We start from the raw sequence: 23,189 nt of genomic DNA, 5'->3' as shown, positions 1-23,189 counted from the left end.
GGACGACCCCAAACCCCCACAGTGACCAGGAAGCCGACAAAGATTCCCTCGGGAATGGCACGAGTTTGGGGAGGAGCTAAGCAGACCCTAAGGACTCAGGCCGGGCCGGACGCCAAGGCGAGGCCCGGGACGCCCTTGGAGGTTAATCCTCTCGAGACTAAGGGCTGCGGGGCGCTTGGGGGCGGCACTGAGGTGAGGCGTGGCAGAAGACCGGGGTGACCTTTCCTCCGGGGGTTCCCAGGTTCGAGACGGTCCTTAAAGGACCTCAGCAGGATACGACACCCATCCCATGAGGCCCCACGGGAACCCGCTACTCACCCAGGAGCAGAAACAGCGGGAGCAAATGCCCTCAGCCGGCCTCGCACAGGAAGGAAATGCAGCCTGGGAGAGAACGCTTCCGGCGGGAGCCCCGACCCACTCGCTCGCAAGGAGCATGCGCGACCCGCGGTCGCCGGCGAGAATGCGGCGTGCTCCCAGGGTTAGAAATGGTGAGCGAGAGCAAATTCGCGCACCCGATGCTTGCTTAACCTGCTACCTGCCGGACAGAGACTTTCTGCGAAGCCGGCGTGTCTGCCAGCAGCACTCGCTGAGGCTGAGTGTAACAGACACCACATTTGGGAAGGCGCTTATCGCAGAAAGTCCCTGCCGTTCTCGCGGGCTCCGGGCGCAACCCTCACAAATCGGGCAGCCTTCTTGAGAGTGCAGAAATGCTCTGCGTACCCAGCAAAGACATTCTCTCCTTCCCACCACTCTGCAAACCCTCACGCCGCGGCTTTGTGTCTGTACTTTGGCCAAAACGCAGAAGCTCATGGCCACCTCCCACACCTCACCCCTCATCCCTCACCACCTGCCTTTCAATTCTAGGGTGAGCTCGCCCTCCTCCCCCATCTCTGTGCTGACAAACACCTGAGGGTGGCGCCTGACAAATCTTTCCGCGAAAAGATTTAGCAGCCCCAGTAGTTGGGACGGAATAGGGCAACTGGCAACAGATTTTGCATTTTGGTGATTTCCCTTTTTCTTTTACCCGTTTCCCTTTCCAGAACGAGCGACGTGACATAAGAGGTCCCAAGGGAGCAAACCTGAAAGCCAGAACCTCCTGAATACACAGACTGCCAGGGGGCCAGATGATGTTAGACACTCCGAAGATATAAGAAGCATCACTTCCTTCAGATAGAGTCGGTGAGACTATGATGTAATGAGAGTTCTCCCTGTGTTCCTCAGGAAGGCAGTTTGTGCCTTTCTACTTGAGGCATCATTGATGGCTAAACAATTCTGCAACTTGGCCAGCGCAGTGGCTCACGCCTGTAATCCCAACACTTTGGGAGGCCGAGGCGAGAGGATCACTTGAGGTCAGAAATTCGAGACCAGCCTGGACAACATAATGAGAATTCGTCACTACAAAAAACAAACAAACAAACAAAAACCTAAAAATTAGCTGGATTTGGTGGCGCATGTCTGTAGTCCCAGCTACTTGGGAGGCTGAGGTAGGAGAATCGCTTGAGCCCGGGAGATCAAGGCTGCAGTGATCAAGCCACTCCACTCCAGCCTAGGGGTGAGAGCAAGCCCCTGTCTCAATAATAACAGTTTTGCAGCCTGATTGTTAACGAATGTTACTAGTTACAAACTTGTAATAATGTGGTGAAGATAATACCTAGTGAATGTCTGCTGGGGTGGGGCAATATGCTGCCATGTGCTTTATATGCATAACCTAAATACCCCAAAATCCTCTAAAATAGCTATTATTTTCTCCGTTTTTACTAATGAGCAAATTTTAAAGCTTAGAGAAACTTTTCTAAGTTCATATGCTTAGGAAATAAAGGCAACAATTTCATTGAGACACAGATCTGCCTAATTCAAACCTTGTACTTCACATTTTCTCTTTGAGATGGTAATTTAATACGAGCTAAACTTTAAAATCTAGTTGAAAGTAAGACCATGAAATGCCAAAATCACAAGGCTTTAAAGGAAGGGATGAAAGGGATGCATGAATGTTGAAAACTGTGATTAAGTTCGTGGACAGGAATCAGAATGGAATTTAATACTGTAAATGGTTCATGTTTTATACCCATGCCTTTTTAGTATTTAAGGCTTTTATGTATGTGCATGCCTACATTCCTAATTTTTAAAAAAATTGATGTGAAGCTAGGTTTGGGATTGCTAGACTAATTATTTAGAGAGATAGACCTTTGAGAATAACAGGAAGATTATGAGACCAGGACAATGTTCATTAAAAACAAACAACAACAATGAAAACAAAAACGAAAACAGAGGCTATCAGTGCTCGGCAGACTTTCAAGAGACTCTCCACTGGGTCGTTGGATGATCCCAAGTTGAATCATTGTTTGGGAGGCTCATGGGCACATGGTTTGACAGGACTAAAAGGGAATGGCCACTAAAGGAAAGAAACAGGTTTTGTGCCCCAATAGGGTAATTATACCCACTGGTAAGGAAAATGAGCTGAGAAATTCAAGGTGGTAATGGATTTTCATTCATTTGCTGAGTGAAATTGGTTCAACTAAGAGCCTCACCCGCCCTCCTCTAAGGACCAGGGTGACCAGCCTACCCAGTTTCAGTTTGCATGAGACTAAAAGGTTTGCTGGGATATAAGACTGGCTGAGAAAGTCTCAGGCAAATCATGAGTCACTCTACTAAAGACATCCTAAATGAATTCTACAATGAAATGGAGTTCCCAATATGGTTACATTTAGTTTCAATTCATCTGCCTAATATCTGAGGGATGATTGCGCAGGAAAGGAAACTCTTGAATAAAGTCATCAAGGCTGACAGTAAAGAGTCCACAAGCTCGAAAAGTGCTACACCTCACTCACTCCCTTTCCAGTGGTTCAGCTGTAAACCAAATGCCTACACCTGTGTGTTTTGGACCTAATATTTTCATTTAGCGAATCCTTAAGAAAGCTTCCATGTCTGGGCCCAGGACATGAAGTACATTCATTTTCAGCAATCATCAAATCAATGAGGTTCTTCCAGAATAGAGCAGAGTGAAAATATGCTTTTCATACCGGGATAGCTTTATATAATCCCTGGCAACACAAATACCATATTTGGCCCACAGTAGGGGCTCAATAAATAATTCATTATATATAATATTAATCAGGAAATTAGAGCAGATTGTAGACTTTCTAGGCCTTTGCTCTTTGTTAGAATCAAGATATTAAAAACAATTATTACTTTATTGTAGAAAGTTTTTGGGTTTTGTGTGTGTGTGTGTTTTCTTTATCAATACCTCTTAAAATAGTTATGGCAGTTCTTCCCTGCCATAAAATGGTACTAAATTTTCCATTTTTGTTATTAAATGGAGTGTAGCCAGTTTGCTCTGCAACCAAAGTTAATGCACCAGATACTTGGTGGGAAGAAATAATTCCTTAGATTAGGTATTCTCGGCTGGGCTCAATGGCTCACACCTGTAATCCCAGCACTTTGGGAGGCCGAGGTGGGTGAATCACCTGAGGTCAGGAGTTCAAGACCAGCCTGGCCAACATGGTGAAACCTTGTTTCTACCGAAAAAAAAATACAAAAATTAGCTGGGTGTGTTGGCAGGTGCCTGTAATCCCAATTACTTGGGAGGCTGAGGCAGGAGAATCTCTTGAACCTGGGAGGCAGAGGTTGCAGTGAGCTGAGATCATGCCACTGCACTCCAGCCTGGGCAACAGAGTGAGATTCCATCTCAAAAAGTAAATAAATAAATAAAAATAAATAAAAATTAGGTGTTCTCAAATTTCATTGTATATGGATTAATTTGTACAACTTGACAAAATGCAGATTTCTGGCTCCCAGTCTTCAGAGACTCCCATTCAACTGCTCTAGGTTTTGACCTAGAAATCTGCATTTTAAAATAAGCATCTGGGCTCTCTGCCATGTGAGGATGCAAGAAGGTGTCTGTCTGCAAGCCAGGAAGGGTACCCTCACCAGACACAGCTTATGCCAGTATATTGGATTTCCCAGCCTCCAGAACTGGGAGAAATAAATTTCTATTGTTTAAGACTATCAATAAATCAGTAAACAAACATCTGAGCTGATTGGGATATAGGTAGTTTTAGAACATATTTTGAGAAACTCTGCCCTAGTGAATGAAGACTGTAGATGTATTTTTGCAAAAATCTCCATCACCTCAACCTAAAAGGCCTATCTGGTCATCTGAACCTTTAACCCAACTGGAATACATCAAGAAATCAAGGCAAGGAAGCCTCATGACGAGATTCAGGATAGAACCCCTTTGGAAGGAAAAACAAATCTGAAATCTTTGAATAAGTAAACACAGTAAACCTGACTCTATTCATTGCTCATTAGAAGTAATTCACTTGACAGTGATTTAGAAAGGATAGAACTTCAACAAATACATAAAATTTTGTAGCAGTAATTATGCCAGTATAAGTCACTTGGTTACCTTGGTTCTTTTAAAAATATCGTAAAAGGATGATTTCAATTGTTATTTTTTAAGTTTTTAAATCATGTCTTCTGAATCATATGAACCATTATTTTGATAAGGTAAATGAAGTAGAATGGGTGGAGAAAGAAAAGTAAAGCAAGAATATGAAGCTATACCTGAAGCTGTACTTGAAGCTACAATAGACAGAATAATATAGAACACAATGGAGTAACTATTCAGCCATTTTAAAAAATGAGATCCTGTCATTTGCAACAACATGGACAGAACTGTAGGAGATTATATTAAGTGAAATAAGCCAGGCACAGAAAGACAAACTTTGCGTGTTCTCACTCATTTGTGGGAGCTAAAAATTAAAAAAGTTGAACTCATGGAGATAGAGGGTAGAATGATGGTTATCGGGGGCTGGGAAGAATAGTGGTGGGGATAGGAGGGAAGTGAGAATGGTAATGGGTACAAAAATATAGTTAGATGGAACAAATAAGATCTAGTATTTGATGACAGCAGGATGACTATAGTCAACAATAATTTAGTGTGCATTTTTAAATAACTAAAAGGGTATAATTGGAATGTTTGTTACAAAGAAATGATAAATGTTTGAGGTAATGGATACCTCATTTACTCTGATGTGATTACAACGCATTGTATGCCTGTATCAACATATATCATGTACCCCATAGATACACACACCTACTGTGTACCCATAAACTTGTTTTAAAAATTAAAAAAAGCTAAACTAAAAAATAATAATAAGAAATAAGATAGAATCAAGGAAAAAATAATGGAAATTTAAAATTTCAAAAGATTGGAAGTAGTAGAAAGATGAATTGATAACTCCATTCTGTAAAAAGGAGAGAACTAGAAAAAAAAAAAAAAACAGCAAAGTTCAAAGAACGTATTGCTATAAATCTACTTTCCATACTTTTATGTTTTTAAACTTTACACATAATTTTAAATGAGTATCTATAAAAAGAAGTTATATATAATTTTCTTATGCTATCAGGGTAGTACTAATCCACAATCTGCATTTCTACATAACCTTTTTCTTAAACAGCATTGCCAAGTGTACTTTTTAAAAACTTCTACCACAAAATGTTTTCTAGAACTTGGAAATTTACAATCCACAATATTTTATTTAACTTCAATAAGTACTGTTCAAATGATACTATCTGTGAAAAATCGGGATTGAGCAAAACCAGAATTGCTTCAGATATCTAACCCTACTATATAGCCTCATTAGCAGAAGTTTTGAGGCATAGATGAAAGAGTGATCTCCCTAGGATTCAACTGGCACCTTCATAATGCCCCTGCCTATGGTTTCTTAAATGGGGAGGAGGTGGGAAGGATTGGGTAAGAATAACAAAGATATAAATGCATTAGTTAAAATAGAAGAAACAATAGTTGAAATGTTAATTCTTAATTCCTGTAACAACAGATTGATAGATGATGCATAAAACAAGACCAGATGCTGTGGTTTTCAGGATGCACTTGGCTTCCCATCCTTTATAACCCAGAGCAATTTTTGCTGTAAGTAGGTCACTTGCCTGCTCTCATTTACCTGATTCTAGGGAAAGGCCCTTGAAAGTATTTAGAAAATAATAGGTACCAGTACTTAATGTTTTAAAAATTAAGATTGCATAAAACCTTCCTTCTCCCACCCGTTTCTCTAATAGCCAGAATAACTGATAACCTTGAAGAATATGTGAAACTAAAATGAACAAAATAATTTGAGATCTTTATCTTCTAAGCACAAGTACACTGAATTCTGTGTCTATTCTTTTAGTTCCTGTAATTCACTTTGCTTAGCACTGGCATAGTACTCAGCTCACAGAATTATAGCTGAAGTCTTTATTCTCCTATAAGATATTATCATCTTGAAAAAAGAGGATGCCTAGGACATAGGAGAGGCTTAACAAGATTTAACCTGACCAGAGAGAAAAGAGGATGCCTAGGACATAGGAGAGGTATAGATTTAACCTTACTAAAGAGAAAAAAAAAAAAAGGGAAGGGGGAGGAAAGACAAGTGGTCCAAAGGTATGACATACGATTCAAACCATTTTACTGACGATAATTTTATGATTGCCCTATCCTGATGTGTCCATCAGAAACTGTCCAATCGGGGGAGTCTTCGTATCTATAGGGTGTAAAAATGTGGACTTTTACAGACCTGGGTTTGAATTTAAGATCTGCTGTTTACCGACTCTGTTACTTTGGACAAATTACTTATGCTCTCAAGCCTCAGTTTCCTTATATTTAATGTGGGAACAGTAACAGTACACATGCCATGGATTTGCACTAAGAAACAAATGAGACAATACGTGCAAAGTGCTGCGCTCAATGCCTGGTACTTAGCAAGTACTCAGTAAACATGCTGGTGTAATACCCCAGATGATATTTTCATTATACGATGAGGTGATATTCTCTCATTCCTAGATTCTGTAAGGACAATGATCTTTTCATATCTCCCCTGTGTTTGCATGAGGACCTTACCTCTCCAGTTTTCAACCATGGCATCTTGTCTGAAATGTTTATCTTCTCTGACTTGTGAAGAGGCTGTGCCTCTCTGTCCCGCTGACCTCTTGGTTCTCACGTTCCTATTCTTAATACACCCCTCTGGCTGAGTCTTACTGATCAGTAGTCTATAAAACATTTATGATAGTTATATAAAACCTGTAAGATTTCATCCTTATGACCCAAATATAATTAAGTTTAACATATTTATCGATCCATGAAAATAACTGTATGGATATTTCTCAGTTCACTGAAGACCATCATTAATATTAGCTGTTATTCCCATCTGTCAAGTAACAACCATTTATTGAGTGTACATTCTTTGCTTTTATGAATTTCTAAAGATTGAAACATCTTATAAAAATGCAAGTCCTCATATAGCTGTTGATTTTAAGTTAGAGGTTTGCCCTATATTTCATTCCTTCATTTGTTGCTTGCTTTTCCTTACTTAGATTGCTGAGTGGATTTTGCACAAGAAAAAGAAGTTAATTTAGTAGATGAAAGTGAGATGCTGAACAAGCCTTGAGATTTGAGAAGTCAATACTTTGCATGTCTTATCTTTTCTCTGCAAATCACAACCTTCCTATTAACCTCAGGGACAACCACAGCATCAGAGCTATTATTCTACATATAAAATTTAATTTATTTGTGCACAACACTTTTTTTTTTAACTTTTAGAGACGGGGTCTTGCTCTGTTGCCCAGGTTGGAGTGCAGTGACTGGATCATAGCTCACTGCAGCCTCAAACTCCTGGGCTTATTAAGCAATCCTCCCAACTTGGCCTCCCAAAGCATTGGGATTACAGGCAGGAGCCACCATGCCCGGCCAAATACCAACACTTTTTTTTTTTTTTAATTTACTATGGGTAATTCATAGAAACATTCCCAAAGTTGAAGGAGCTTTACTGAGCAAAAGAAATGATATATCCTGTTCAGACACTGAATGTATTTTTTCCAAAGGCCAGGGCAAAGCTGGCTGATTTTAAGTGTTTTAGGTTGAAATATCTACTAGGTCTTCTTTCACCTAGAGGGGCCCAGCAGCAGTTCACTGGCAATCTGATGTTAAAAATCTCCCTTCTTCCTCTTTTATTGTCATTGTTTCTGGAACCAGAAAACAGCAGCAGCAACAACAACAACGGGGGAAAAAATCAAATAACTTGTTTTACAGAAGTACAGGAAACTAAGTATACTAAATTGGCAGGGATGAAAGTCTCATTCAACTTCAAAATAGTATACCTGATAGATTTTCACAAACCTTTCTACTTTCTAGCCTGCTGCTTATTCAGTTGAAATACCAGCAATTCTGAAACCTTTGAATGCCCAAGTAAGGCCTAGTGCTAGAGGCATGCCCCCACCCATTTCTTTATGCCTTCTGAGTTTTCAAGTTAATGAGAGATCAGAAAAGGGGAGAGTAAAGGAGAGTAGACAAACAGGCTGACTCCCTAGTCATGTTTTCTTCTTCTATAGTGTTTTGTAAAAAGCTGAAGAAATGCTAATAATTCTTAGCTGGCTAAAAGCAGCTTTAGAATTCTGTCCAGATATTGTTGAACCTCTGGCTGGACCGTGTGCCACCTTCCACATTACAGTCCCTCCATCACTTAATCCTACTTATGTTATATAAACTAGCTTTCCATATATAGTGTCCTCACAGGCTAGTGTTTAAGAAACCTCTTCTGTCCTTCTCTCACGCCTTCCTTGGGACCCTTGGAAATAAACAGGTGAAGGAGTTTAAATGAATGATGTCTAAAGCCATGAAATACAGTGATTGTATTTTGTCTTGTTTTTGATAACTAATCATATTTCTTCAGTTTAATCAATCATAAGGATTTGCAGCACCTGAACGCACACTCATAGGCCAAAAAGAGAAGACAACTAAAAGTCTTTCTAGTGGTACCCATTTCCTCCTCATTCTACAGGAAGATGGGGTCCATGACACTTCATTTTAAAGATCATTCTCAAAATCTGTTTCTGAACCCAACACAGGAAATTTATCAAGCATAGAGTGCCAGGGAGGTGAAGAACAAATATAGTCTCTGCCAAAGTAGTTTGAAGCATGCAGGATGCAGATTATGGCTGTTTTATTCAGTATTTAATATACTATTATTTACTGTTACTAAATATGATACTGTTTATATAATGTCATAATGCTAAATATTTAATAATTTAATAAAATTCTGTTTCAGTATTTATGCAGTATTTGAGAAATTCTAAATTATGACAGTACTCAATGAGAGGTACCAGCTCTTTGGCCTGTCACATGTCAGGTAGCCTTTCTGGGTTTCCTCCTCTGAAATGAAAATACAGGCATACCTCATTTTATTATGCTTCCCCCTTTATTGTGCTTTGCAGATATTATGATTTTTGCAAATGGCAGGTGTGTGGCAACCCTGCATCTAGCCAGTGTGTCAGTGCCATTTTTCCAACAGCATGTACTCACTTCGTGTCTCTGTGTCTCATTTTGGTAATTCTTGCAATATTTCAAACATTTAAATTATTACATCTGTTATGGTGATCTGTGATCAGTGGAGCTTTGATGTTACTATTGTAACATCTGGGCACCACAGACCATAGCCATGTAAGGCAGTGAAATTAATAAATGTTGTGTTCTGACTGCTCTACCAACCAGTCAGTCTCCTATCCCTATCCTTCTCCTCAGGGCTTGCTTTTCCCTGAGACACAACAATATTGAAATTAGACCAGTTAATAACCCTACAGTGGCCTTTAAATGTTTAAGTAAAAGGAAGAGTCACATATCTCTCACTTTAAATCAAAAGCTAGAAATGATTAAGCTTAGTGAAAAAAGGTTTGTTGAAAACTGAAATAGACCAAAAGCTAGGTCTCTTGAGTCAGACAATTAGCCAAGTGATGAATGTAAAGGAAAAGTGGTTTTTTGTTTGTTTGTTTGTTTGTTTATTGGTTTTAAGAGACTGGGTCTTACTCTGTTGCCCAGGCTTGAGGGCAGTGGCATGATCATAGCTCACTGCAGCCTCAAACTCCCAGGCTCAAGCAATCCTCCCACCTCAGCCTCCAAAGTAGCTGGGACTACAGGTTCACACCACTGAGCCTGGCTAATTTTTTTTTGTTTTTTGCAGAGATGGGATCTCATTTTATTGCCCAGGCTGGTTTCAAACTCCTGGTCTCAAGCATCCTCCCATATTGGCCTCCCAAAATGTTGGAATTACAGGCATCAGCAACTGTTCCTGACCTAGAAAAGTTCTTAAAGGAAATTCAAAGTGCTGCTCCAGTGAATACATGCATGATAAGAAAGCAAAAACAGCCTAATGGCTGACAGGGAGAAAGTTTTGAATGGTCTGGGTAGAAGATCTAACCAACCACATTCCTACAACTTAATTCAGAGCAAGTCCCTCTCTTCAGTTCTGTGAAGGTTAAGAGAGGCAAGGAAGCTGCAGAAGGATTTGAAGCCAGCAGAAGTTAGTTAGTTCATGAGGTTTAAGGAAGGAAGCTATCTTCATAACATGTAAGTACAAGGTGAAGCAGCAAGTGCTAATGGAGAAGCTGCAGTAATTTACTCAGATCTAGCTAAGATCATTGATGAAGGTGGCTACACTAAACACAGACTTTCAGTGTAGACAGAACAGCCTTATTGGAAGAAAATGCCATCTGGAACTTTTATAGCTAGCAAAGAAAAGTTGATGCCTGGCTTTAAAGCTTCAAAAACAGGCTGACTCTCTTGTTAGGAGCTAATACAACTGATGACTTTAAGTTGAAACCAGTGCTCATTGGTCATTCTGAAAATCCTAGGGCCCTAAGAGTTACTCTGTATCTACTCTGCCTGTGCTTTATAAATGGAACAACAAAACTGGGATGACAGTACATCTTTTTACAGCATGGTTTTCTGAATATTTTAAGTTCACTATTGAGAACTACTGTTCAGAAATGAATGATTCATTTCAAAATGTTAACTGCTCATTGACAATGCACTTGGTCACTCAAGAGCTCTGATGGAGATGTATAACAGAATGTTGTTTACATGGCTGCTAACACACCATCCGTTCTGCAGTCCATGGATCAAAGAGTAATTTCAATTTTCAAGTCTTACTATTTAAGAAATACGTTTTATAAGGCTATAGCTACCATAGATAGTGATTCTGCTGATGGGGAATCTGGGGAAAGTAAATTGAGAACCTTCTGGAAGGGAGTCATTATTTTATTTATTTATTATTTATTTATTTATTTATTTATTTGAGACGGAGTCTTACTCTGTCACCCAGGCTGAAGTGTAGTGGCGTGATCTCGGCTCATTATAACCTCTGCATCCCGGATTCAAGCAAGTCTCCTGCCTCAGCCTCCCGAGTAGCTGGGACTACAGGCATCTGCCAGCATGCCCAGCTAATTTTTGTATTTTAGTAGAGATGGGGTTTCACCATGTTGGGCAAGATGGTCTCGATCTCCTGACCTCGTGATCCACTGGCCTCAGCTTCCCAAAGTGCTGGGATTGCAGGTGTGAGCCACCTCTCCTGGCCCGGATTCATCATTCTAAATGCCATTGAGAACATTCATAATTCATGGGAGGTCAAAATATTAACATTAACAAGTGTTTGGAAGAAGTTGGTCCAACCCTCCTACATGATTTCTAGGAGTTCAAGACTTTAGTGAAGAAGTCACTGCAGATGTGGTATAAATAGCAAGAGAACTAAAATTAGAAGTGGAGTCTGAAGATGGGACTGAATTGCTGCCATCCCCTGATAAAACTTGAACAGATGAGCTACTTCTTACGAATGAGCAAAGAAAGTGGTTCCTTGAGATGGAATCTACACCTGGTGAAGATAATGTGAACATTGTTGAAATAACAAGGGATTTAGAATATTATATCAACTTAGTTGATAAAGCAGTGGCAGTGTTGAGAAAATTTACTGCAATCTTGAAAGAATTCTACTGTGGGTGAAATGCTATCAAACAGCATCACATACTGCAGAGAAATATTTTCTGAAAGGAAGGATCAAATGTTGCCTCTACCCCCAACCCTCCACATATGATGAGTGGGGAATAACAGTAGGACACTGGGCCTAAAGAAAAATAATGCCCTTCATTTGTGGAAGGATCGGCTGACTATTAAGAATGTTGCCAAGGCTTGCAAATGTCAGAAAGCAAATGCAAGCAGCATGAAATAGCAGTAAAGTAAGGGCCAGATCAAAAGCTGAAAAAGGAAGTATGGTTAATATAAATACATCCTATCTTTCACACCAATCATGATTTTTCAGAATATGAGCTCATGAACAACTGAAGAAGATTCTTTTCTGCTTTATTACCAACTTTCTTGCTTTATTCTCTTACAAATTCCGCATTTTCTTGAATTTTGCCAATGGAGATTTTACCTAACATGGCACCTTTTAGGAATGTAATCATCCCCACTCTCAATTGGTGAGAAATTACTGTAACAAATTCTGAAACACTTACATAGATTCTTATGAATCATGTTATGTTTTTTTCCCCCTGTCTTATGGTGCTGAATGAATCATGTTTAATTGAGAATTAGCTAAGGGGAAGAGTAGAGCAGTAAGGACATAGATTTATCTCTATTTATATTTTCGTTTACTACTTTTATCAAGAACAATAGCATTTTACCTCTTTTTTGTTGGTTTTTAAATACCACTCTCTGGAAAGTAAATTCAGGAATAATAAACGCCTTACCTATTCAGCATAATCCAATTTATTGTTAATTCCATTGTCTATTAACATAGTAAATAGTGTGTTGGCTTGTAACACTTCTCTCATAGAAGTAACAAACCAACCTCAAACTTAAGAATAATAAGGCAAGGCTGGGCACAGTGGCTCACACCTGTAATCCCAGCACTTTGGGAGGCCAAGGTGGGTGGATCACGAAGTCAGGAGATTGAGACCATCCTGGCTAACATGGTGAAACCCTGTCTCTACTAAAAATACAAAAAAACTAGCCAGGCATGGTGGCGGGTGCCTGTGGTCCCAGCTACTCGGGAGGCTGAGGCAGAATAGCGTGAACCCGGGAGGCGGAGCTTGCAGTGAGCCAAGATCACACCACTGCACTCCAGCCTGGGTGACAGAGCGAGACTCCATCTCAAAAAAAAAAAAAAAAAGAATAAGGCACATGCCTCTTTTTTTCTTGAGAAAGACACCTGTTCCAGTGGATAGAAATGGCTAGGGAAAATCTATATCTATGTCTAGAAAGATGTAATTTCAACAAATCACAGACTCTCAGGATTAAAAGGAATACTGAATGTTATTGAGTCTTCAACCAAAGGCAGTTTGGATTAGAAAGAATGTTTGCTGTGGAATTAGAGGTCCTGGATCAAATCACAGCTTTACCACTTAATGACTGCACATTTTGGGTGACTTATTTAACCTCTCTGAGCCTTGGTTTTCTCATCTATAAAATAGGGATAGTGTCTACGTTATAGAGTTGGTGAGAAGATTGGAGATACTCTACATAAAGGAACTAGGACAGACACCATAAACATTTTAGAAATGATTGTGTTTGTTGTCATCATAATTATCTCACCAAGTGGACACTGAACTAACTTAAACATTCTGGTGACATAGGATTCACGAACTGCTCCAGTTGCCATCTCATGTTCAGAGAACCCTTCAGTGTTACGTCTTCCCTTTACTGAGCCTAAATATTTTCCCCTAGAACTTTTATCCATTATTCTCATTCTTGCCAGTGAGGCTACACAGATTAAGTCTACGTGACTAAATTAAGTGTGAAACTAGAATGGAATATATGCGTCAAGAGTGGTGTGACCAGTGTAGATACTATATATTTATCATCACAACTTAGGATCGAACTATCTTCCTTTTGCTAGTAACCACCCTTTTGATACCTATTGAATTTGTTGTTCATAAAGCCTATTCTTCACTAGAATTTGGGTCCTGCATGCTGTACCAGTCACAATTTTGAGGGAGAGACTCAAGTGTAGAGCCTTACAATTTAATTTGTGTCATATTTATCAATAAATGTTAAATTCCTTATGATACAACAAATATAATTTGGCTCTTTAATCAATTATAATGTCATATGGCATACCCATAAGTTAATGTGACTGACAGGTGGTTAAGAACCTGGTGCATTTTATTTAACAAACACTTTATATAGTATTTAATATATGCAGCTACTGTTCTAGGTGCTTTACATATATCAACTCATATAATTCTCATAACAAACCTGTGTAGTAAGTACTATAATTATCCTCAGGTAAGGAAATTGAGGCACGGAGAAGTTAAGTAACTCTTTCAAGGTCAAATAGTAAGTACTAAAGCCAGGATTAGACCGGGGCTATCTAATTTTAGAACCTGTATTCATACTCATTATGCCCTGTTCCCAAAATTTTCTGTTACATAGATTGTTGTGGCTTTTTTTTTTTTTTTTAGACAGGGTCTTGCTCTCTCACCTAGGCTGGAGTACAGTGACAGTGACCACTGCAGCCTCCACCTTCCAGGCTCAAGCGATCCTCCTGCTTCAGCACCCCCACACCAGGCAACATAACAAGACCCCCATCTCTACAAAAAATTAAAAAAGAATTGTCAGGGTATGGTGACCGATGCATGTAGTCCCAGCTACTTGGGAAGCTGAGGTGGAATGATCGCTTGAGCCCAGGAGTTTGAGGCTGCAGTGGGCCATACTGTATCATTGCACTCCAGCCCGGGCAACAGAGTGAGATCCTATCTCAGAAAAAAACAAAAACAAAAAAACATGGCTGCAGTGGGCCGTGTTTGTGTGGGTCTGTTTCTAGGCTGTTGATTCTGTTCCACTGATCTTAAGTGTCTATTGTTTCACCAATACTAGATTATGTTGATTAATCTAGCTTTATAGTACAACTTAAAATCCGGTAGTTTCATTCTTCAACCTTATTTTTCTTTTTCAAACATTTTGATTTTTCTAATTATTTTAGATTTCTATATTAATTTTAGAATAAGCTTGCTGTATTTTAAAATTTAAAATTATAATTTGTATAAATTTTTAAAATACAATTTAAAATTGTATTAATTTTAGAATTAGCTTGCTATATTTTAAAATTTTGTTTTGTGAGTTCTGTTGAGATATTTAGTGGAATTGAATTAAACCATAGATTAGTTTGATGGGTTGAGTCTTCAGTTTTCTTTCCTTCCAGAGATTGCAGTCTTGCTATGTTACCCAGGCTGCAGTGCAGTGGCTATTCACAGGCATGATCCTGCTACTGATCAGCATGGGAATTGTGACCTGCTCCCTTTTTTACCTGGGCTGGTCCACCCCTCCTTAGGCAACCTGGAGTACCCCCCCCCCCCCAGAGGTCACCATATTGATGGCAAACTTAGTGCCAACACCCAAGCAGCATAGCGAACTACAGCCCAGAGCTCCTGGGCTCAAGCACTTCTTCTTCCTCAGACTCCTGAGTACCTGGTATTTTTCCAGTTCTGAACATAGTATATCTCTCCGTTTATTTATAGTTAGATCTTCTTTGATTGCTTTCATTAATGTTTTGTAGTTTTCAGCATACATATTCTATTAATGCTTTGTTAAATTTGTACCTTAGTATTTCAATATTTTTGGAGCTATTGTAAATGGTATTGTTTAAAAAATACTAGTTTCTAGTTGTTCATTGCTGGTATATGGATGTAAAATGTTGTGTGTATGTTTACCTTTTGTCCTATGACTTTACTAAAGTCAGTTCTAGGAGTTTTTTTTAAATCACTTATTTGGTTTTCTATGTAAACAATCATGTCATCTGCAAATAGACATTTTTATTTCTTCCTTCCCTATCAGTATGTCTTTTATCTTCTTGCCTTATTACACTGAATAAAATTCCAATATAATATCAAATAGCAATGGTGAGTGAAGACATTCTTACCTTGTTCCTGACCTTAAGGGGTAGAATTCAGTCTTTCACCACATGTAATACGATATTAGATGTTGGCTTTTTGTACATAACCTTTATGAGGTTGTGGAAATCCCCTTCTACCCTCGTCTGCTGAGAATTTTTTTTTTTTTTAATCTGAATGGATGTTGAAATCTGTCAAATTTTCTTCCTTTCCTTTCTTTCCTTTCTCTCTCCTTCCTTCCTTTCTTCCTTCTTTCTTTCTTTTTTCTTTTTTTTTGATGGAGTCTCACTCTGTCGCCCAGGCTGGAGTGCAGTGGCACAATCTTGGCTCACTGCACCCTCCACCTCCGAGGTTCAAGCAATTCTGCTTCATCCTTCTGAGTAGCTGGGACTACAGGCATGCGCCACCACACCTGGCTAATTTTTGTATTTTTTGTAGAGATAGGGTTTCACCATGTTGGCCAGACTGGTCTCGAACTCCTGACCTCAGGTGATCTGCCCGCCTTAGCCTCCCAAAGTGCTGGGATTACAGGCATGAGCCACCAAGACTGACCTGTTAAATGCTTTTTATGTATCAAATGACATGATCATGTAGCTTTTCCTCTTTAGTAATACGGTGGATTACATTGATTGATCTTTAGAATATTGATCCAGCTTTGCATTTTCAAGATAAACCTCATTTTGGCATGGTATATAATATTTTTATATACTGCTGGATTCAATTTGTTAATATTTTGTTGAAGATTTTTGTGTCAAAATCCAAGGCAGATATTGGTGTATAGTTTTTTCTTGTCCTGTCTTTGTCTGGCTTTGGTATCAGAATAATGCTGGTTTTATAAAAATAAATTGGTAAATGTTCCCTCCTCCTCTATTTTCTGGAAAGAATTTGTGTAGAATTGGTATTAATTCACCTTTAAATGATTGATATAATTTGACAGTGTAACCATCTGGGCTTGGAAAAATTTTTTGAGAGGTTTTAAACTAAATTCAATTTCTTTACAGGTATAGGATTCATCAGGTTATTTAAATTTGCTTATGTGAGCTTTGGTGGTTTGATTTTGAGGAATTAGTCTATTTCACATAGGTTGTCATATTTATGTGTGTTGAGTTGTTCATAGTATTTCCTTATTTTTAGAATACCATTGCATTTGTAGTGATATCTTCTCTTTCATTCCTGATATGGTAAGTTGTGTCTTTTCTTTGTAATCTTGCAAGAGATTTGTGAATTTCACTGGTCTTAAAGAACCAGTTTTTAGTTTCATTAATTTTTCTCTATTGATTTTCTGTTTTCAATTTCATTCATTTCTGCTCCTAGCTTTTAAAAATTTTCTTCCTTCTACTTGATTTGGGTTTATTTTATTATTATTAAATTTTTAGATTCTTAAAGATAAGTGACATGAGACCTTTCTTCTTTTTGAATGTCAATATTTCATGTTATAAATATAAATTTCCCTCTAAGCATTGCTTTAGCTGAATCCCATTCCACAAATTTTCATATGTTGTGTTTTCATTTTCATTCAGTTCAAAATATTTTTTCCTTTTGGCTTCCTCTTTGACCCATGGATTACTTAGAAGTATAATGTTTATAAATGTTTGGAGATTTTACTTTCACTTCTAAGTTTATTGTATTATCACTGGAGAGCATATTTTATATGATTTCAATTCTTTTTTAGGCTGGATTATGTTTTGATGAATGTGCCATGTACATTTAAAAGAGCATGTATTCTGCTATTGTTGAATGGAGTATTTTATAAATATCTATTAGGTACAGTTGGGTTGATGGTATGGTTCAATTTTTCTATATTTTTGCTGATTTTCTGTTTACTACTTCCATCCATCCCTGAGAGAGGAGTATTGGTGTTTCCAAATATAATTGTGGATTTGTCTGTTTCTCTTTTCAGTTCTATCAGGTTATGATTCACACATCTTATAATGTCCTTATCTCCAGTAATTTTCTTTGCTCTGAAGTCTACTTTGTCTGATATTAATATAACTATTCTCGCTTCCTTTTGGTTAGTGTTCGCATGGCATATATTTTTCTATTTTTAACATACCTATATAAATGTATTTTGAATTGAGTTCTTTTTTACAACACATACATAGCTCAGTCATGTTTTTGCATACATTTTACCAGTCTGTTTTAGTGGGTATATTTAGGTTTTTTCTCACGTAATGTAATAATTGATATATTCAGATTTAGGCCTGCCATTTTATTTATTTGTTTTCTATTTGTTTCCTTTTATTTTCTTTCATGTATCTGTTTTCTCTTTCCTACCTTCTTTTGGGGCGTTTTTATATGTTTTAAAATTCCATATTTTTGTTAGTTTTTGACTATATGTTCTTTTTAAAAAAGTTTTTAATAATTGAGATCAAAATATAAATATTTAATTTTACACAACCTACTTAGAATCAATATTTTAACACTTCAAGGGGGATATAGAAATGTTATAATCATTTAGCGCCCATTACCTTTCCCTCTTTATGTTGTAGTTGTCTTATGTATTGCATTTACATACACTGAAAACCCCATTAATGTTATCAGTTCTGCTTTCAAACATAAAACAAATTTTAAGGAACTTAAGAGGTGAATTGTTTATTTTATTTACCATTTCTGTTTTTCCTTCTTTATTCCTTGTTTTTGTTTTGTTTTGTTTTGTTTTGTTTTGTTTTGTTTAGAGTCAGGGTCTTGCTCTGTCACCAAGGCTGGAGAGCAGTGGCACAATCATAGCCCACTGTAACCTCAAATTCCTGGACTAGAAGTGATCCTCCTACCTCAGCTCCCAAGTTGCTAAGACTACCACCATGTCGGGCTCCTCCTTTATTCTTGATGTTTCAGGTTACCTTATGATGTCATTTCCATCTGTCTGAAGAAGTTCCATTCGTAATTCTTTAGAGCAGGTATGCTGACAACAAATTATCTTTGTTTTCCTCCCCCAAAAATGTGTTTATTTCTGATTTAATCATGAAGGATATTTGTGCTAAATATAGAATTCTGGGTTGACAGGTTTTTATTTTTAGCCCTTTAAGTTGTTCTACTTCATTCCATCCTCCATGGTTTCTGATGAGAAATCTACAGACATTCACGTTGCTTTTCCCCTGTAAATAATGTATCATTTTTTTCTACCGGCTTTCAATAATTTTTCTTGTTTCAGTTTTTAGCAGTTTGATTATGATGTGTTTGGGCATGAATTTCTTTGGTTATACCCTGTTTGGTGTTCTCTGAGTTTCTTGAATCTGTAAGTTATGTTTTTCACCAAATTTAAGAAATTTTTATTCTTTCAAATATTCGTTACTACATTGTATTATTTCCTCTCTTCTTCTGGATCTCCAGTATCATAAATGTTAGATCTTTTGGTATTGTCCCACCAGTCCCTCAGGCACAGCTTTTTTTCCTCAATATTTTTTCTCTCCATTGTTCACATTGGATAATTTCTGTTGCCTCATCTTCAAATTCACCGACTATTTCCTCTCTCATCTCCATTCTGTAATTGAGCCCATACAATTAGTTCTTTATTTGTTATTATATTTTTTAGTTCTGAATTTCAATTTCATTGTTTTTTTAAATTATTTTTTGCATTTCTTTCAGGAACTTTTTTATCTTACGATCTGGTACACTTTTCTAATAACTGTTTTAAAGCTATAGTCAGCTAATTCCAGCATCTGTAGCATCCTGGCATTGTCTCTATTGTCTTTTCTTATGTGAGTTGAGATTTTCCTGGTTCTCTTACACTGAATAGTTTTGAATTGTATCCCAGACATTTAATATATTATAAGACTCTGGGTTTTGTTTAAATCATATGGAGAATACTGATATTTTTGTTTTAGCAGGTAATAGATCTGTTTTGGTTCAAGCCAAAAATTCCAACCAACCTTCTGTCAGTTGTAGTTTCAATGTCAATTCCATTTTCAAAAAGAATATTTTGCTTTCCATGCTATTTAGATCTATCCTCTATGTGTACTACCAGTCAGTAGTGGTAGGGTGATGGAATTGTGTGTCCTTTAGTTCAGTCTCAAAGTCTTTTTGGCACCTGTGCTGTTTGCGATCAGATCCATCCTTGTGCAACTTGAAGGTGAGTCTAGGAGGTTATAATAAACTTAACTACTACTTCCCTGAGTTCCTCCCTCTTCATGGTCTTTAGTACTTTCTTATTCCTAGGACTTCCTTTTTCAGTCCCACAGCCAGAAATCTAGTGCTTTAGTTACCCTACTGTGCTATGTACTTTCTGGGACTACACTATGTCCAGGGCTCAGCAGTGGAAGGACAGAGAGGAAAAAATCAACTGGTGTTTATCCCACCCTCCTGAGGCCCAAACTTCTCCACAGAAGAAGGTTCCCCTCCCTCAGAGATATTGGAGCCTGTGGCCACCTGCTGACATTGCAGTCATTACCACTGCTTGGTTAGCAGGATTTCTAGGGGCTTGGGGCACTAGAGAATGGAGAACAAAAGAAAAGAAATTAGCAGATTTCTCCCACACTCTCTGAGTATTAGGAGATGCTTTTCCTGCTCCTTGAGCCAGAACTAGAGGGCTTCTCCTGGGGCTCTGTCTGTCTGTGCCTATTCTGAGTTTCACACTGCCTTATTTCTAGACTGAGGTTCTGATAGGGAAAAAACAAAAACAGAAAACTCACTGCTTGTTCAGTAGTACTTTAAATTCTAGTCTTTTCCCCCAATTCACTTGCTACTTTTTATCTTCCAGTGTCCTCAAGTAGCTGCTTCATGCATTCTATCTAGGTTTTATAACTATATTTAATGATAAAGACAGGGTGGGCTGGGCACAGTGGCTCACGCCTGTAATCCCAACAGTTTAGAAGGCCGAGGTGGTCGGATCACCTGAGGTCAGAAGTTCAAGACTAGCCTGGTCAACATGGTGAAACCCAGTCTCTACTAAAAATACAACAATTAACTGGGCGCGATGGTGCACACCTGTAGCCTCAGATTGTGCCACTGCAGTCCAACCTGGGTGACAGAGTGAGACTCTGTCTCAAAAAAAAAAGACAGGATGGAGTGTGCTTACTCCATCTTACCTAGAGCTGGAATGGAACATTGTTTTTAAATGGCTGTTATGGATTGAATGTTTTTGTCTCCTTAAAATGCACAAGTTGAAGCCCTAACCCTGAATGTAATGGTATTTAGCAATGGGGCCTTTGGGAGGTAATTAGGATTAGATGAGGTCATGAGAGTGGGGCATCATGATGGGATTAGTGCCCTTATAGAGACATCAGAGAGCTCATTCATATTCTCTCTCTCTCTCTCTCTTTCTCCCCCTCTCTCTCCCCTGCCCCTCCTTTTTGTGAAGACATAGAAAGAAGGCAGCTGTCTGCAAGCCAGAAAGAGAGGCTTCACCAGGAATTAAATCAGCTGGCACCTTGATTCGGGACTTTCCAGCCTCTCAAACTGTGAGAAAGTAGATTTCTGCTGTTTTCGCCATCCAGTCTATGGTATTTTGTTTTGGCACCTTGAGCAGACGAAGACAATTGCCAACATATTTATGAAAAAATTCTTGGTACTACATATTGCGTCATTCTTCCCAAATCAATCACTACTTTTCCTCATAATTCTACCTGTATATGTTTTCTTCAAGACTTATAACAAATTATACTTAGCTGAATTTCTAGACAGAGATAGAAACAAATCCCCCAAAACTAGATGGGTAGCTTTAGAGATCCAATAATTCTGTGTCATGTAGTTGTAATACTTCAAATATATATATTTTGATATGTCTTTTTTGAATTAACTTATTGCTTAATTGTTTGGTCTTCAGTCACCTTGACTAAATTTGCCTGATGTTTCTCTGTAAATAATCTCAAGGCTAGGTGACCTAGGTCCTGTTTGGGCCAATTATTTTTATTTTTATCTCTGAGAAGCTTGCCTCAAAGAGAACTTTTGGTTAGGAGCCAACAGTCCATTTCTTTCACATACATCCTGTTAAACTCTAAGAAATGAGGATCGTATTGAATAAATATAAATGAGTAGAGGGAAGATAAAGCAATTTGCTTGTCTGCTGCAGATAGTAGTTTTAAATAAATTTTTACCTAATAATAAACCAAACATGAGTAATTCTTGACCATCAAAAGAGAAGGACAAGTCCTTATAATTGGAGTGGAACTGGACTAGAACTAGGCTATTGTCTCAAGTGGGACGAAGACTCTAGAATAGATCAGTGAGCTTTGTACCTAAGGCAATTTCATGTTATGCTCTATTGCTCTCCACCAGATGGATTTCTTTCTTTCTTCCCCCACACCCCAGTAATCTTTTCCATCTCATCTATTCCCTTTTCTTTTTCTCTTCCTCACAGTTTTTATATCTGTGAACCTAGATTAATCAGTAGATTTAAAGAAGTAGTGGGATTTAAAGAAACTGCTGATCCTTGATCCTTTTTAAAAATCTGTCAACACCTCCCATCTTTTCCTTGTATGCTGCCTTCGTGTTCCTGTTCCACCTTTCCATGTTGTCCTTCACTTCATGGCCAGGCTTTAGCCCTGCCAGTAGTGGCCAGAGACATGAATTAACTCTGTTTGAGTCACTTAGGAATAAAAAGATTATTACTGACCTCAATTCTAGAATAAAAATACTGTGGTTTTTCTCTCCCACACTATAATTTTACTAAAACATTACATAGTTCCAGAGTTAATCAGGATACTCTGTGAAATTAAACCTTAATTGTGATTTGGCTACTTCCTTCTTAGGGAAAATTAAAAGAGAAATATTAGAAAATGATAATTTCAGGCTGGATGCAGTGGCTTATGCCTATAATCCCAACACTTTGGGATGACAAGGTGGGAAGATTGCTTGAAGCCAAAGGTTTGAGGCCAGCCTGGGCAACATACTGAGACCCTGTCTCTAAAAATAAAAGTAAAAAAATTAGCCGGGTGTTGTGGTGTGCCCCTGTAGTCCCAGCTACTTGAAGGCTGAGGTGGGAGGATCACTTGAGCCCAGGAGATTGAGGCTGCAGTGAACCATGATTGCGCCATTACACTCCAGCCTAGGTGACAGAGTGAGACCCTGTCTCTGAAAAAGAAAAAAGAAAATGATAATTTCATCAGAACTTGTTTGAAAGAGAAACATTAGTTTCTTGAACAAAATTAGGAGTGCACATTTGAGGGAATTTTGGTTATTTCTACTGCAACTGAGGAAACAGGTATATTACTATGTTTGATTTGTAATTAACAAGGCCTCATATCCCTTTTTTCCCCCGCTTCAGGGAACAGAATATTTCTTAAGTTTGACATTTCCTCTCTTGATGTTCCCTCTGGAAAACATAAAATATAAATAGTGATTAAGGTCTTTCCAGATAATGTCCTGTACCAAAGTGTAGAAAGAACATACATAATGTCCCACACGAAAGCGTAGAAAGAACATAACATGACATCATAATGTAAAGTAATATATGATGATATTTTTATCTCAGGGCTATATTATATCCAGCTGATAAGTTTTATTTGTATGTTTGTTTATAATTGAAAAAGTATATAGTCTTTTAA

At 38.2% G+C, this 23,189-nt stretch overlaps 1 protein-coding gene and 1 long non-coding RNA gene across 4 annotated transcripts in view; one reads left to right on the top strand and one right to left on the bottom strand.

Moving 5' to 3' along the window:
• The window catches only part of ATAD1 (ATPase family AAA domain containing 1), an 89,644-nt gene that overhangs the window by 65,712 nt on the left and 743 nt on the right, over positions 1–23,189 (bottom strand). The window contains exon 1 of one of the 3 annotated variants that reach the window (XM_009214929.1): positions 319–430. The exons of the other annotated variants lie outside the window; for them this stretch is intronic. The gene's annotated coding sequence lies outside the window, so the exon portion shown is untranslated. Of the gene's footprint in view, positions 1–318; positions 431–23,189 lie in introns of those variants that run through there. 3 annotated transcript variants of the gene reach the window in all.
• Positions 380–22,486, top strand: LOC101015848. Its single transcript, XR_004176948.1, has 4 exons — positions 380–488; positions 1,041–1,179; positions 18,384–18,605; positions 21,005–22,486. It is a non-coding gene; the product is annotated as an uncharacterized LOC101015848 (long non-coding RNA).

This window comes from Papio anubis, chromosome 11 (assembly GCF_008728515.1).
Source record: "Papio anubis isolate 15944 chromosome 11, Panubis1.0, whole genome shotgun sequence".
NCBI lineage: Eukaryota > Metazoa > Chordata > Mammalia > Primates > Cercopithecidae > Papio > Papio anubis.
This window is presented reverse-complemented; position numbering and strand designations above follow the sequence as displayed.